General features: G+C 38.0%; 1 protein-coding gene across 1 annotated transcript in view; it reads left to right on the top strand.

Moving 5' to 3' along the window:
- Positions 1–15,699, top strand: part of GPR158 (G protein-coupled receptor 158) — a 486,825-nt gene that overhangs the window by 150,587 nt on the left and 320,539 nt on the right. The gene's annotated exons all lie outside the window — the stretch shown is intronic.

Genomic DNA, 15,699 nt, shown 5'->3' with positions numbered 1-15,699 from the left:
AAACTGGTTGGACATTGCATAATTTCTCAAAACTAGAATCAGATTGGATACTCCTATTCCACATTTATGTTCATACTGTACTTGCTTTTTATTACAACAATCATCAACATTTTAACTTCATAAAGATTTTATGTTTTAAAGGAATGCAGTGCTATCTACTGTTGAATCTGTAAGCTACTTTGAAATCATTTTCATGATATTCAAAAAGTAGCTTCACTGGACAATGGTGTTTGCTTTTTCTACCTAGAGCTGATTTGATTTCTGTTATGTTTCTGACATATATATAGTTTTTTTTTTTTTTTTTTGGTAGGCAGACAGAAGAATATTTATTGAGAACATATGTAAGGGGACATGCTGGCACTTTTGTGAAGACAGAGGTGTCAAAGGTGGGAGGCAGTAGGCAATGTGGGGCCATTTGCTTTTATAGATTAGAGTTACGTATTCCCAATACCCTTTCTTTGTTTGGAGCTCTTTCTCTCCAGGGCAGTGCCTGGTGAGAGTGCATTTGTGTGGGTCATTTGGCTCTACCCTTCTCCATTTATGACTCTCACAGGTGGGGGTCTTTTAGCCCCCAAGTACTATTTGTTGCTGTTCTTCTCAGAGATATTTTTCTTCTTGCAGCCTCACTGCTTTTTGGAGTTTGCCTTTTGCTTAGTCACTGTGCTGGTTTGAAAGGCTGCATGTACCCTAGAAAAGCCATGTTTAATCCTAATCCTATTTTGTAAAGGCAGCCATTTCTTCTAATCTCTATTCAGTACTGTATGTTGGATACTTTAATTAGATTATCTCCATGGAGATGTGACTCAATCAAGAGTGGGTATTAAATTTGATTAGATGGAGACATGACTTTACCTATTCAGGTGGGTCTTGGTTAGTTTACTGGAATCCTAGAAAAGAGGAAATATTTTAGAGAAAGTGGGAAATTCGGAGAGAACAGAGAAAGATGACGGAATGCCATAGAACCACGAGGCATAGAGTCCACTAGTTGGTGACTTTTGGAAATGGAGAAAGAAAACGCCTTCCAGGAAGCTAGAGAGGAATCTAACAGATGATGTTCACCATGTTCCCTTCCAGCCGAGAAAGAAACCCTAACCATCTCACCATGTGCCTTTCCACTTGAAAGGGAAACCATGAACTTCATCAGCCTTCTTGAATCAAGGTATCTTTCCCTGGATGCCTTAGATTGGACATTTCTATAAATTTGCTTTTTAATTGGGACATTTTTATGGCCTTAGAACTGTAAGCTAGCTATTTATTAAATTCCCCTTTCTAAAAGCCATTCCATTTCTGGTATACGACATTCCGGCAGCTAGGAAACTAGAACAGGCACTTATCACCCTAATTCTAACCCTGTATTACTTCCCTCTCAGAGACGTCTAATTCCCCTCAATCTTAAGGGAATTTGGGCAGATGGTCTGTCTTCTATAGTTGCTTCAAGCTGTTGGTGGACTGTAGGCCTTACTGGTGGCAGTATAGAAGCCTCTGGCTATGCTATTATGGTGGCTGGTTGAGCGTGGGGAGTAGCATTGTAGCTTCTGGCAAAGAGAAGTTCGTTGCGAAAGATTTCTTTTGGGTGCATGGTCCGGGAATCAAACCCAGGTCTCCCACATGAAAGGCAAGCATTCTACCCCGTGAAAAGTTTTTAATCTGGATGATACAAACTTGGTGAGAAGTTTAAAAATGCAAGGGCTGATAAGGTATCAGTGCCTGAGAGTTCAAATAGAGTCCAGAGGCTACTCTGGAGGTCACTCTTAAGCAAGCTTCAGCTAGATATTATTGCTACCTATCATAACCTGCCAAACCCCAACCAAAACCATTCCTGCCAATCCTAAAGAACACCTAAGACATCATATAAGATTCAGCAAAGGTTCTGTGCACTAGGGTAAATGTCCAGAAACCTACAACTTCCAGATGGGGCCCTAGACCAGTTAAGTCTTGAAATGCAAAGGGGCCATCTTCTCTAGAACATCAGCTAGTTCCATACCCCTATCCCATATTACCTATAGCCCCTTCCAACATGAAAAATTTTGAATGTGTGTAGCACAAATACCCTTAAAGAGTGAGAGAAAGATCAAAGGTGATGGTGGAGTTGTACAGAGAAGGTAGGGTTTAACAAATGAGTATGATTGCTGAATCATTATTTTGATATTTCTTTTAATCTCCAGTGTCTTGGAGCAGCTAGTAGTAAAAACCTAAAAATGGGGAGTTATAACCCATACCAATCTCTGAAATCTGTTCTACAGCTAATTGTTGCAATGTGCTTTGAAATTTATTGCTTTTTTATATATATGTTATTTTTTACAAAAAGAAATAAAGTCAATTGTGATAATAAATGCACAGCTATATGATGTTGTGAATCATTGATTGTACAATTTGGATTACATGGTATGTGAATATATAATATATATCAATAAAAATAAATAGATTTTTAAAAAATGCAAGGGCCGATTCAGCAAAAATGAGCTGCCCAACTAAGATTCACTCTTGGACCTAAAACTTAGTCATTTCTTCCCTCTTTCCCAGTCTCATTTAGCTAATGCCTCTCCTAGGCCCACTCACTACTATCCTTCTCTTTCTATTAATTGGCCCTTGCATTTTTTAAAATGTATTTGTTTTTATAAAGACTGGGAGCACTATCTGTATTTAGGAAGCGAGAGAAAAAGGCAGATTTCCCTGCTGATGCCTGGCATCCAGGTCACTGGCCTGCTATTCAGAGTGCTGATCCCTTGGGCCCATTGGATCAGGCTCTTTAGTCCTTAGTGTCCCTGGGGTCCCTGAAGACTCAGAAAGCAGATGGCCCGGTACCATCCCAAAGCTGCTGAGCCGGCCCACTCATCTTCCTGGGAGTCTCTGCTTTTAATTTACTGCCTAGGTTATTGCCTAAGAGAATAGAAAGGATTTGCCACAAACAAACCGAGGGCATCTCCTGGGTTCCAGCCTTGGGTGTTACCATGATCAAGCTAGACAGAAAGATCATGCGGCAAGGAAATCAGGCTCCTCTTTAAGGAATATGTCCTTGAAAAGACCAATGACACAATAAAATGTGGCTTGGTATACCTTTTTAGGCAAGTAGAGGGGTTTAGGTATGGACATATTGTATCATAACCAGAGGTAACTCCCTAAAATGTTAAAGACAACACCTTGCTTGGTACAAGAATCCTCAGTCCAGAATCCTATATTACAAAAGATGGAATGTCTCAAAGGCATTGAAAGCCAGACAGAGGAGAAAAGAGATTCTCATGGAGGAAGGGAGAGGACCTCTGTAGAGGAGAGGAAAAGAGGAACAGATTTAGCAGGAGGAAGGGTCAGGCTCCTCAGAGGGGAGGAAGACAGAGTATGGGGAAGTCTTGTAGAGCTGAGGAGGGAGAGATAGTAAGGTGGGTGGGGACTCGATTTGGCTCTCACTGGACTCCTCCTCGACTTGGGGAGAAGCCCCCAGTCATGTCCCAAGGGCAGTATCACCCACTGCCCTGAACCTCTGAGGAGGGAATCCTGTGGCTCAGGGTGAACCGAGCTTATGTCCTGGGGAAGCTGGATTTTGAGCCCCTAGATTCCTAGAGAGAACAGTAAAATGAGTCCAACTTTTTGGTAGGACACAGAGTTGTCTGAGGACGTGAAAGAGGATAACAATGAGCCAAGCGAGAAGAAAAAACAAAAACTGGTGGCCAAGCCTCTTAGTACTTACCAGTCCACATGGTTGGAGAGAATTGTCTGTCATATATATATATATATAGCTTTATTCATATGACCATTATTATTTTAACCACCCTCCTGTATTTTAGTTAAAATGAAAATCTGACCATGTTACATGTGTGCTTTAAATCTATCACCCAGCTTCCCGTCTCAATAGCCACTAAGCCCCTTTATATTATATAAGATAATATAAAAAAAGATAAGAGTAGCTGTTTTTAATATGATACAGATTGAAGTTCCTGATTTCAGGAATTTAAATGTAAAAGTTCTAAAAAGTGCCATGCTGATGAAACAAAACAGTTTTCGGGGTACATTGGGTCCTCTGCACAATTTACCATCTTTTGGACTAAAGGTTAAAATCTACATTCTTTAGTATGATATGGAAGGCTTTTTACCACTTGGCCTCTCCAGACTTCTTGCTCCAAGGGAACTAAATTTCTCATCGTTGTCTATGTGTACTAGGGTCTTTAAGTCTAATTCTTTGCTTGAGTGGCCTTTGTCATCTTTGTTTTCTAGGTTAGCTTAGACTCATATTAGGTGTCGCATCCACCAGAATTCTTCCCTGACTGATTTCTAGTTGAAAAATGATGACAAACAATTGGTAATCTCCATTGTCCACCCTTATTGACCTGTGAACACTGCCATCATCACACTTGTCGGAGTGTACATTTACTGTGTACACGCTGGGCTGACCAACTTGACTGAATACCTTGGGACACAGGCTATGTCTTTACTCATCTCTTTTTATTCCCAGAATGTAGTGCAATGCCTAGCACCTAATTGGTGTTCAATGAAGATTTGCAGAGCAGAATACTAGGACGTTAGGAGAGTGCCTCTGGTGCATTGCACATTAGGGCTTTTAGGATAAAACCTGATGTGAATATATAAAATTCTGAGAATCAGTAAAACTGCATAGTATAATTTTCTAGTTAATGGGGCATCTTATTTGTTATCATCTAGACCAGTTTTATCTAAAACATAAAGGAGCATTTCAATGAAGATTAGTACTTGTGATTGAGAATTTGTTTTTCTAACTAGCCTAATCACAGTGGTGATACCCTGCTTCATATAAACCGGGAGGCCCCTTCCTAGCAGCAGTATTTGTTGGTTTGCTTCTACTCATGGGTGGCGATAGTGATATTGCTAAGATTCAAATAGTAACTGGCCTGATTTTCTGTGTGTTATAGCAATTCCAGAAACGGTTTAAAAATCTAAGCAGGGCTCCTCATCTCATTGTAATAGGGAATTTATAGACTCTGAAGCAAAGAGGTTGGCTCAGCCTGGACTTTGGGATTGTCCCTCTAGACACCTTGTTCTCTTTTGTCTCCAACAGATTTCTCTTTGGCATTTGAGTCAGCACCATCCTAATCCAACCCCTTCAAATCACACTGCTTATCATTTTCAGGTCGCTTGCCATGGCACAGCATAGCTGTTTTTCAGCATTGCGTGGTGGTGCCGAAGTATCTTTCTACATCCTGTAAGCCCTCTTTTTATTGTGGCACCGCTGAGCCATGTGGCATTTCTTATCTTCGATATACTGCATTTGTGAATGCTTGTCATAATTTTTCAACTTCTACAACCCTAAGTCATGAACTTTTACTGGCCTGTTAGTGTTCGGTGCTATTTGTGACTCAGCAGACCAGTTGGGGCTAGGAAAAATGTCAGTGATGACCCTTCTGGTAATGAAAGTACTTTAAAAAAAAACCCAAACAGTTCATGCATCCATTATGGAGATACATTTGAGAAGCTTTTTGCTTACAAAATTGGCAACATGTTATAGGGTACTAAGTGTGCTAGTATGGCCTTAATAACTCTAAGATTGTAAGTCACAAAAGCCTTGCTGTTTGAATTCACACGTGAATTTTCCCTTTTCCACTAATTTGCAATATTGCAATGCCATTTGAGTGTCAGTCTTAGAATGGATCAGCATTTTGGGGATGAATTAAAATAATGATTCAAAAAATAATGCTGTCAAGCTAGTATGACTTTTTTTTCATTTTGATCAGCTAACATGACGTATAAAAAATGTAATGTTTGTTAGATCTCAGATGGAGGTAATTGAATTTTATCTATTTCTTCCTTCATATTTCTAATTGTGGAGAAAATGATTAATTTACATGTTTAATTTGTACAGTGGTGTCTATCTGTGACTTTTACATAGGCAGGTTTGTTAGAAGTTTTCATAGCATAGAGTAATAGATAGAATACATAGATTTATTTTTAATCACTGCTTGACACTAATTTACTGTGTGAACTGGTCAGAGTACTTAACCTCTCTAGGCTTCAGTTTCCACAACTATAAAACAAGAAGGTTATAGCTGACAATATCTAGATAATAGATGTTTTCCTGTTCTGTGAGTCAGATACACAATTGAAAGATAAACATGTATTTCTATTGGTGGGACACTGTATGTTTTTGTCAGGAAGGTGAACATCACAATAGGAAATCATGTCTATGTATTAGGATTTCTATTTCTAGGGAATTTTCATGCCTAATAAGCATTTATATTTGAGAGTCTCATTCAGAGCATAATATATTTGTGAATAAATACAAGTTCAAGTATGTCTGTTGTCAAAGAAAAACGTGCACCAAATAAACAGGCATGGATAACTTTATCCAAGGACTGTTATAGCAAGAGAGGACAGAAGTCAACTTAGTCCAAACAAAAGACATCAAGCTTTTTAAGGGGTGGGAGTGGGTTGTAGGAAAAACCCTGGAAGATGGTAAGGGGGAGCGGATTTAATCACTGAGGTTGCTGAGTGATTTACTGGTTGCACTTAGGAAGGTTTGATTCCATCAAGATGGGTGAGGGATTTACAGGTTGTGATTGGGGCTTCTGGCTTCAGAATGTTTTCCTTTGGGTAATTAGGTCATGCAAAGCTTGTAAGAGTTGGGGGGAAGAGGAGGGAGATAAAGAACTGCTTAGATAAGAATCTCAGGTGCCTGGGATAGTTGGGGTGAGAGGGGAGAGAGAGGGTGGGCACAAGATTAATATTTGGAATAGTTTGGGTCTGAAGTTGTTTTTTTTCCTGCTCCATCCCCAGTTTTTTTTTTTTTTTCCTGTAGTCCCATAGCTGCAAGATTAGTTTCAGAAGTTCTGGATAGGGCGGGTCGTGGAGAGGGGCATGTGAGCAGTAAGGCTGGCTGCTGGACCAAGACAAGGAAGAACCATCTTGGTCACTATGTAGATGTAGAAGGACTTAGCAAATGATAGTTAAGGGCTTTGTGTTGGCACTATGTTTACACAGAAATCACACTGCTTTTACTTAAAAATTTTTGATATAAATTTCATAATTTGGAGAGGAGATGGGACTGATTTGTGCCCTCATAGACTTTTAAAGATCCCTGAAACTCTTTGAGCAGGGAATGCTTGTATTTCATTTGGCTACCATCTCCTTTTTTTCTTTTTTCTCACTGATCCTCAAACTTAGCCATAGGGAGGATTTAGCTTATATATGTTGAACTTTTCTTTATCTTATATTTTTGTCCCTCTAGCACTTCATGTTTTGAATTTATTTGTAATCTGAGATTATTATAAGGGCTCCTTGTTTACAAAAGAGTGAAGTCAAGTATTAACATTCAATCTATTTTAGATCTTTGTGGTTTTAAAGCTTGATGTAAAATCTTTTGACTCAAAGTTAATTATCTATATCACAGTCTATGTGAATATGTGGGAATGGATGAATAGACCTTTCAGACTGGTCTAAATATCTGCAGGTTCTATTTCTCTTTCAGGATCTTAAATATATCAGTCATACCACTGCCTTCATGCCTCCATGGTGCCAGCTGAATAGTCTGAAGTCAGTCTTCTGTGTTTACACTTGTATGTAGTAGATTGTTTTTCTTTTGTCGCTTTCAGAATTTTCTGTTTCTCTTCAACATTTGACAGACTGATTAGTATGTCTTGGAGAAGGCCTATTTGGATTTATTCTATTTGGAGTTTGTTGAGCTTCTTTGACTTGTATATTTATGTCCTTTATAAGGATTGGAAAGTTTTCCCTCCATTATATTCTCAACTAATTTTCCTAGCCCTTTACTCTTCTCTTCTCTTCTCCTTCTGGGACATCAGTGATTCTTACATTTGTGTGCTTTGTTTCATCCATCATTTCCCTGAAATCCAATTCATATTTTTCCATCTTTTTTGCCATTTGCTGTTTTGAGTGTTTGAAATCAGTTGTCCTGTCCTCTAGTTCACTTATTCTTTCTTCCTCTTCAAATCTGCTGTTGTGTGTCTCTAGTACGTTTTTTATTTGTTCTGTAGAATATTTAATCTCTGTGATATCTGCTATTTTTCTGTTTATTCTTTCAAATTCCTCTTTATGCTCTTCTAATGTCTTCTTGATCTCCTTTATGTCATTAGCCATCCCGTTTATTTTACTTAGTAGAGTTATATGAACATCTTTGATTAGTTGTTCCAATGTCTGTGTCTCCTCTGGTGTTTTAATTTGGTCATTAGGCTGGGCTAAATCTGTTTGCATTGAGATATGCCTAGTGATCTGTTGTTTAGGCTGCATCTAAATATCTTAATTGATTTGCTTTGGAAGTTGATTTCCTTCAATAGTCTAAAGCCTTGCGTTTGTGGGATGGATGTGTAGTAGGATGCAGGGCTTGGGGCAGGGCAAAATAGTGTGGTGATGTGTTGTAATGCAGGTATAGGCGCATGTTGGGGATGGTATGCTGGTGCTTGTGAATGTGGGTGCCCAATGGCCAGGGAGGATGTGGCTGTGCGGGTGCACGGGTCTGGGTACCATGGCTCTGGTGTGCGCTGGTCTTAGGCATGGGGCCCTTTGTGCACATGCTCAGAGCTATGGCAGCAGATTGGCATTACAGCTGCATGAGCTAGGGTGGATATGACCCAGCTGCGTAGGTCAGCACTTACCCCGAGCTAGAGGGTGTGACTGGCGGCCGTGCTCATGAGCGGGTCTAGGAGGGCTGTAAAGTGATGTACCTCTGTGCAGAGCTCGGGGAGGGCGGGGGTGGGACTGTGCTACTGTATGGGCTGGGGATGGGTGTAGCCTGGGTATGGAGGTAAGCATCCACAACCTTTATATGCTGGTGACAGCCTGCAGGGAGCAGGGAATGGGAGGTAGTGTTTGGGTTGGGCTGCACTTGGAGTGTGGTTGTGGGGTGGGTATGCTAGTGAAGGGTTGGCAGGGTGGGAGTGCTTGGAGTGCAGGGAGTAGGGGCTGGTGATGGGGTTCAGATGCCTGGGGGTGTGGGGTGAGTTACAGGCCCTATGTGCTGCAGAAAACACTCCCAGGTCAGTTATACTCTGGAATCGCCGTCTCAGCAGCCCTCCTGTCCCTTCTCTAACTTTTCCTTGAAGCCGGGCTGAGCTCAATCTATCCTATTCTGCCATCTTCCTGGAACTTCCAAGTGAACTTTTAATAGATTGCTAAAATTCATAAACTTTAACTACTTGTAGCTATATTCTTATTAGGAATTTCTTTGAAAAATCAGAGACTCTTTTGGACCTATCCTTAGGGGAATTGTTTCACCTCCAAAGATCCCTTTTTAGCTAGAAAAGTAGTGGTGTTCTTTTTTATTTTGCCTGGAATTTTCTGTTTTTATAAATCACTATCTAAAAAAGTTGGGAATACATTGTTTATCAGCAATTATACAGACTATCATAAGGGAATTGGGGAGAAATAAAAATGGCCTATGAGTGGTTACATTTTCTTTAGTAAGATATTTGGGGGAGAAAAAGTCAAAGGTTGTCAAGAAACTGGCAGTTCACCTTTAGGCTGAAGCATCATCTGTGAATGCCACATTTCTGTAAGTATATACTAGATCCATTCCAGACTGAGATATTTATTTTCTAAGTCAGAGATTTTGATGTTTTTCCTCATGATAATGGTTCTTATCCTCTGTGTTTATGTTAATTATGAGTACATTTGGCTGGAATCAATCCTTATATAAGCAAAAAGTTTGCAAAGCTCTATCTCCACTGAATATGTACCATGTTCCTCATTAATTAGGGTGTGCAAACCTGATTCAGAGAACTCCAATTTCCGTAATGTATGGGTGCCATGTTCTTCCTTCTTTGGGACATTCTATTCATTTAGTAAGTCTTTGTTGAGGTCCCATTATGGTCAAGCACTCTGATAGTTGCTGGGTATGAAGTTAATGAATCTTGCCTTCAAGGGATGACTAGCTAAGTTAGAAGATATATATGAAGACATGATTATAGAACAGTGCTCTTAGCCTCTAATCATTCAGACAGGTGGAGAAGACAGACACATTAACAGGTCAATACATTGTTGTAAAAGCTATTAAAGATTAATCAACTGAATGGTATTGGTACTCTCTGGAGGGTTCCAGCAGTGTGGACATAATGTAGAATTGGGAAGTAGGCAGTTCTTGCATTATCACTAATTAGCTTTCTGACCATGAGATGGTCTCTTTAACATTTCAAAGTGTCAGTTTCTTCCTCTACAAAATTTACAATTTATATTAGATGATCACCTAGTTTTAAAATGCTATTATGATCACATGATTATGCAAATTGTTTATGTAATTTTATATCTTGCTCTTTTAAGTTAATAGTATGTCAAAAGCATTTTATAATATTAGTTCTTTGGAAATATACTTTAAATAGCTGCATGATATTCCATTATATGGAAGTACCATAATGGTCTTAGTCTCTATTGTGATGGTTTCTAGTTTATTACTATCATAAATAACTCTGCCATGAATATCTTTGTTGAGAAGTTTATGGCTGAGTTTCTGGACTTACATAGCTCTGCTTATATAAATTGAATTTACTGGCTTTAAAGGGTACAACCATCAAAAAGTTTCTAGATACATGTTGTCAATTTTTCCCCCAGAGAAGTTGTACAAATTTATATTCCCAGAAGCCTTGTGGGTGTTAATAGCATTCTCACCTCATCCTCATCACCATACAAAGTAATTTAAATTAAAATCGAATTCAGTAGGTAAAATTTGACATCTCATTTCAATTTCAGTTTTCAAACTGATAATGAGTTGCAACTTTTCCCTATATACTGGTAATTAATATTTATCTATCTTTGATTGTTTGCTAGAGCTCTTTGCCTGTTTTTACTTGGTTGGAGGAGGAGACAACTATTTGTTGTATGTATTACAGATATTTGCTTTCTCATATTTCTGAAGACTGGTATATGGCAATGTTTTACATTTATGCACAGGAGTATCTATCTTATCTTTTCTGATATTCTCCACTCCCTTTTATTTGTTATTTCCAAAACAGATTTATTGAGGTATAATGGACATACATTAATCTATTCTTATTTAAAATAATGCAATTTGGGAGTTTTGACAAATGTATACATGTGAGAAACCATCATCACATTCAAAATGATGAACATATTCATCACCTCATCACTTTAACAAGTTCCTTTATATCTCTTTGTAGTGCATTTTATAGATATTTTCCTACCATTTCTTGCTTTCCTTTGCTCCTACAAGATATCTGCTTCTTCTTTATCTTGCTCCTGTGTATGTTTAATGCATCTTATTTCTCTGATGATTTTAAGATTTTTGTCTTTATTACCTGTTTTAAGTAATTTGTGTATAATGTACATCAGTGTAGTTTTTCCCATGTTTCTTTGTGATTTGTTGAGCTCCTTGAGTCTGTGGTTTTATCATTTGGAAAAATTTTGATCATTTTTTTCTCCTTCTCTAGTTCTCCTTTTCTTTTTAGTACTCCAATTGCATGTATATTAAACTATTTCAAATTGTTCCATAGCCCATTTGTTATGGTTCAAAAGAAATATTAAAATTTTATGTTTGGAAATGAATGATAGTGTATTTTTATAGGAATGTACCTATTAACATTCATATAAATTAATATAATTATTTAGTTTTGCTAGTCTAACACAATATCTAATTAGATGCTAATTGCGTATAAAAATTTCTTTTCTGTTTTCCTACCAGTCTTTCCCTTCCCTTTTCTTCCAGGACAATTCAGTCATAATGCCATTAGCTTGAGCAGAATAAGGCAGGCATCTTCAGTGAAAGAGGAGGAGTCCGTGGTGGCCCAGAGCAGGGCATCAGAGTCCAGCTGGGGTGAGCAGGGCATCTGCCAAGAAAGTAGCCTGAAGAAGAGTTTAAGTGGAAAAGCAGGGTGAGGAAAGCTTCCATGCCTTGGGGTGGCCTGGTGTGGGATGCTAGGGTTTGTGTGTGGTGAGGTAGATGCTCATCCAGATGTGAGACAGCTGAGCATGGAGTGCCAGAGCCCATGACCGGTGAGGAGGGTGTCTGCATGGGTGAGGCTGACAGCGTGGGGGGTCAGAGTCTGAGAGAAGAGCAGCCAGGGAAGGAGGAGGCCTGTGCAGAGTGTCAGAGCTCAAGGAGGCTGAGAAGGCCATCTGTATGGGAGGAGGTGGCAGCAGAGACAGAATATTAACTACTAAGAGGGGGCTTGAGTCAGTAAGTAAATAAGTTAAGGATGATAAAGGCCAACTTTTTCATTATCTGAGAAGGACATATAAACTCAAAAATAGAGAAAACCAAAATAAACCTCTAATATTTTATTAGAATTAGAAATACCAGGGGGAATTCATCATTTTAGTGTATGTGGAAATAAATATTGATGTAAATGTGTTTAGGCATGCATGTGCTTGTGTGAGTGTGTGTGTGTGTGTGTACTTTTTATTTCTAGTTCTACCCACCAAACAGCCTTGGATCAGCAACATACCAACAACAAGCACACCTGATATCCAGGTCTTTGCTTCTAATATCATTTTCCACTAAAAGGAACTGTGGCTTCTTGGCAAAATGGCTAATTCAAGGGCTGGGGCAGGGAAAGTATAAGATGAACTTGGAACATCTTTCTGTATCAGGAATCAAAGTTTCAAAGAATGATGGGACTATGCTCAAAGTTCACAGAACTTTACTTGCTAAATTCTGTTCAATATGCCATCAGAAGACATATGAAGATTATGGATTATATCCCATTGAATAGTATAGGAAACTAGAAGTTGAATGAGAAATTAAACAAATAAATAAAATGGCGTGAGAAATGGGATAGTTACATAATTTCAAAATACTTGTCCACACAATATGAATTAATTACAAAGAGGAACTAATTGTTTACAGTGGAGAAGCCTGAAGACACCATCTTAATCCAGTGGTCAAATGGAACTTCATCAGTAGTGAGACAATTTGAACCCATGGGCCACCTGATAGGATGAAATGAGAAGAACACAGCATGACTTCTGTGATACTCCTGCCAAGTATGTATAATGTGAATCAATTCATGAGGAAACATCAAGTAAACCCACATTAGGTTGCATTCCATAAAATAGTCTGTAGTCTTCAAAAAGGATCAAAGTTGTAAGGGTTAACGAAAGATTGAGGATCGCTGTATTGAAGAAACTTAAAAGACATGACAACTGAATGCAATATGTATCCCTTTTGTTATGGTGAAAATTATGGGCACAGGTAGTGAAACTAATGGTTTTTCAGTATTAGATGACAGTAATTAATCCATATGAAGTTTCTGATTTTGGTAGTTGTATTGACATTATGTAGGGGAATGTCTTTGTAGGAGATATACACTAAAATGTGGCTAATTTAAATATTATTCTAAGGAATTTAGTGATGTTTTTAAATAAAACTTTAAGTAGCTTTGGATTAAGAAATATAATCCAGCTGTATGCTGCTTACATGAGACTCGTCATAGAAACAAGGATACAAATAGATTGAAAGTGAAAGGATGGAAAGAGATGTTCCACACAGGCTGTAACCAGAAGAAAACAGGAGTAGCTATGCTAATATCAGACAAAATAGACTTTAAATGTAAAGACATCTGTCATGGTCAGGGACATGTGTCAACTTGGCCAAGTTGTGGTACCTGTTTGTCTGGTTGGGCAAGTGCTGGCCTGTCTGTTGCAATGAGGACATTTCATAGAATTAGATAATAATCACGTCAGCTGCGTCCACAGCTGATTCCATTTGTAATCATAAGCATCAAAGAAAGACACTATATACTAATAAAAGGGACAATTCACCAAGAAGAAATAACAATCATAAATATGCTCCCAATCAAGGAGCTCCTAAGTCCATGAGACAAACATTGGCAAAATTGAAGAGAGCAATAGATGTTTCAACAATAATGGTAAGAGATTTCAATACACCAGTCTTCTCTATAGATAGAACAACCAGACAGAGGTTCAGCAAGGAAATAGAGAATTTAAACAATTTGATAAATGAATTATACTTAATGGACATATGTAGGTTGTTACAACCCCCAAAACCAGGATGTACATTCTTCTCTAGTGCATATGGAACATTTTCCAGGATATATCATAAAATGATCGTATTTTTATCAAATTCATAAAAACCCAGGTCTTTATGAATTTAAAAACATTGAAATTATTCAAAGCATTTACTCTGATCACAATGGAATAAAGCAGGAAATCAATAACTACCAAAGAACAAAAACATTCACAAATATATGGATATTACACATTCTTAAACAACCAGTGGGTCAAAGAAGCAATTGCTAGAGAAATTGGTAGCTATCTGGAGATGAATGAAAATGAGAATACAGTATATCAGAACTTATGGGATGTGGCAAAGACTGTGCTGAGAGGGAAATTTATTGCCCTAAATGCCTATATTAAAAAAGAAGAAAGAGCAAATTCAAGGACCTAACTGCTCACCTTGAGGAACTTGAGAAAGAACAGCAAATAACCCCAAAGCAAATAGAAGAAGAGAAAGAACAAAGATTAAAGCAGAGTTAAATGAATGGGAGAACAAAAGAATCAACAGAAAGAATCAATAAAACCAAAAGTTGGTTCTTTGAGAAAATCAATAAAATTGATGAACCACTAGCAAGGCTGACAAAGAAAAAAGAGAGAGGATGCAAATAAACAAAATCAGAAATGAGAGTGGGGTCATTACCACATACCCTGCAGAAATAAAAAAAATCATAAGAGGATACTGTGAACAATTATATGCCAACAAACTAGGCAACTCATACAAAATGGACAAATTCCTGGAAACACATGAGCAAGCTACCCGGACTCAAGAAGAAACAGAAGATCTTAACAAACCAATCACAAGTAAGGAGATTCAGTCAGTCATCAAAAAACTTCCTACAAAGAAAAGCCCAGGGCCAGATGGTTTCACAGGGGAATTTTATCAAACATTCCAAAAAGAACTAACAGCAGTCCTCCTCAAACTTTTCCAAAAAATTAAGGAAAAAGGAATACTGCCTAACTTATTTTATGAAGCTAACATCAGTTTAATACCAAAACCAGGTAAATATGCTACAAGAAAGGAAAACTACAGGTCAATCTCCCTAATGTACATAGATGCAAAAATTCTCAACAAAATACTAGCAAGTTGAATCCAGCAACACATTAGAAAAATTATACACCACGACCAAGTGGGGTTTATACCAGGAATGCAAGGATAGATTAACACAGGAAAATGAATTAATGTAATATGGCACATTAACAAAATGAAAGGGAAAAATCTCATCATCAAAAGCATTTGACAAAATTCAACATCCTTTTCTGATAAAAACACTTTGAAAGATAGGTATCAAATGTAATTTCCTCAGTATGATAAAGGGCATATATGAAAAGCCAATAGCCAGCATCATACTCAATGAAGAGAGAGACTGAAAGCAAGACAAGGATGTCCTCTGTCACCACTGTTATTCACCATTGTACTAGAAGTTCTAGGTAGAGCAATCAGGCAGGAAAAAGAAGTAAAAAGCATCCAAATTGGAAAGGAGGAAGTAAAATTTCACCATTTGCAGATGACATGATACTATGCTTGGAAAATCCTGAGAAATCTATAACAAAGTTACTTGACCTAATAAATTAAGCAAGGTGGTGAGATATAAAATTTATATGCAGAAATCAATAATGTTTCTATACACAAGCAATGACTTAACTAAGGAGTCAATTAAGGAAAAAATTCCATTTGATACATGAAGTAAAAGTATCAAGCATCTAGGATAGAACTTAGCTAGGGATGTAAAGAACGTGTACACAGAAAACTATGTAACA

This window comes from Tamandua tetradactyla, chromosome 1, assembly GCF_023851605.1.
Source record: "Tamandua tetradactyla isolate mTamTet1 chromosome 1, mTamTet1.pri, whole genome shotgun sequence".
Taxonomy (NCBI): domain Eukaryota; kingdom Metazoa; phylum Chordata; class Mammalia; order Pilosa; family Myrmecophagidae; genus Tamandua; species Tamandua tetradactyla.
The sequence above is the reverse complement of the archived record's forward strand: the minus strand, read 5'-3'. Positions and strand labels throughout refer to the sequence as shown.